Genomic DNA, 1,998 nt, shown 5'->3' with positions numbered 1-1,998 from the left:
CTCTAGTTCCTTTAGGTGTAAGGTTAGATTGTTTATTTGAGATTTTTCTTGTTTCTTGAGGTAGGCTTGTATTGCTATAAACTTCCCTCTTAGAACTGCTTTTGCTGCATCCCACAGGTTTTGGATCATCGTGTTTTCATTGTAATTTGTCTCTAGGTATTTTTTGATTTCCTCTTTGATTTCTTCAGTGATCTCTAGGTTATTTAGTAATGTATTGTTTAGCCTCCATGTGTTTTGTGTTTTTTATGGTTTTTTTCCTCTGTAATTGATTTCTTTTTTAAAAAAATTAATTTATTTATTTTTGGCTGCATTGGCCCTTTGTTGCTGCACACGGGATTTCTCCAGTTGTGGGGAGCGGGGGCTACTCTTTGCTGTGGTGTGCAGGCTTCTCATTGCAGTGGCTTCCCTTGTTGTGGAGCACAGGCTCTAGGCATACGGGCTTCAGTAGTTGTGGCACGTGGGCTCAGCAGGTGTGGCTTGCGGGCTCTAGAGTAAAAGCTCAGCAGTTGTGGCACACAGGCTTAGTTGCTCCGCGGCATGTGGGATCTTCCCAGACCAGGGCTCAAACCAGTGTCCCCTGCATTGGCAGGCAGATTCTTAACCACTGCACCACCAGGGAAGCCCCCTGTAATTGATTTCTAATCTCACAGTGTTGTGGCCGGAAATGATGCTTGATATGATTTCAATTTTCTTAAATTTACCGAGGCTTGATTTGTGACCCAAGATATGATCTATCCTGGAGAATGTTCCATGTACACATGAGAAGAAAGTGTAATCTGCTGTTTTTGGATGGAATGTCCTATAAATATCAATTAAATCTATCTGGTCTATTGGTCATTCAAAGCTTGTGTTTATTAATTTTCTGTCTGGATGATCTGTCCATTGGTTTAAGTGAGGTGTTAAAAGTTCCCCACTATTATTGTGTTACTGTCCATTTCCTCTTTTATAGCTGTTAGCAGTTGCCTTATGTATTGAGGTGCTCCTATGTTGGGTGCATGTATCTTTATAATTGTTATATTTTCTTTTTTTTTTCTTTTTCTTGCAGTATGCGGGCCTCTCACTGTTGTGGCCTCTCCCGTTGCGGAGCACAGGCTCCAGACGCGCAGGCTCAGCAGCCATGGCTCACGGGCCCAGCCGCTCTGCAGCATGTAGGATCTTCCCGGACCGGGGCACGAACCCGTGTCCCCTGCATCGGCAGGCGGACTCTCAACCACTGCACCACCAGGGAAGCCCTAATTGTTATATTTTCTTCTTGGATTGATCCCTTGATCATTATGCAGTGTCCTTCCTTGTCTCTTGTAACATTCTTTATTTTAAAGTCCATTTTTTCAGATATGACTATTGCTACTCCAGCTTTCTTTTGATTTCCATTTGCATGGAATATCTTTTTCAATCCCCTCACTTTCAGTCTGTATGTGTCCCTAGGTCTGAAGTGGGTCTCTTGCAGACAGCATATATATGGGTCTTGTTTTTGTATCCATTCAGCGAGTCTCTGTCTTTCGGTTGGAGCATTTAATTCATTCACGTTTAAGGTAATTATTGATATGTATGTTCCTATTACCATTTTCTTCATTGTTATGGGTTTGTTTTTGTAGGTCCTTTTCTTCTCTTGCGTTTCCCACTTAGAGAAGTTCCTTTAGCATTTGTTGTAGAGCTGGTTTGGTGGTGCTGAATTCTCTTAGCTTTTGCTTGTCTGTAAAGCTTTTCATTTCTCCGTTGAATCTGAATGAGATCCCTGCTGGGTAGAGTCATCTTGGTTGTAGGTTCTTCCCTTTCATCACTTTAAATATATCCTGCCCCCCTCTGGCTTGCAGAGTTTCTGCTGAGAAATCAGCTGTTAACCTTACGGGAGTTCCCTTATATGTTATTTGTTGTTTTTTCCCTTGTTGCTTTCAATAATTTTTCTTTGTCTTTAATTTTTTTCAATTTGATTACTATGTGTCTCAGCGTGTTTCTCCTTGGGTTTATCCTGCCTGGGACTCTGTGCTTCCTGGACTT

The sequence above is a fragment of the Physeter macrocephalus genome, chromosome 14, assembly GCF_002837175.3.
Source record: "Physeter macrocephalus isolate SW-GA chromosome 14, ASM283717v5, whole genome shotgun sequence".
In the NCBI taxonomy this organism is placed as follows: Eukaryota; Metazoa; Chordata; class Mammalia; order Artiodactyla; family Physeteridae; genus Physeter; species Physeter macrocephalus.
This window is presented reverse-complemented; position numbering follows the sequence as displayed.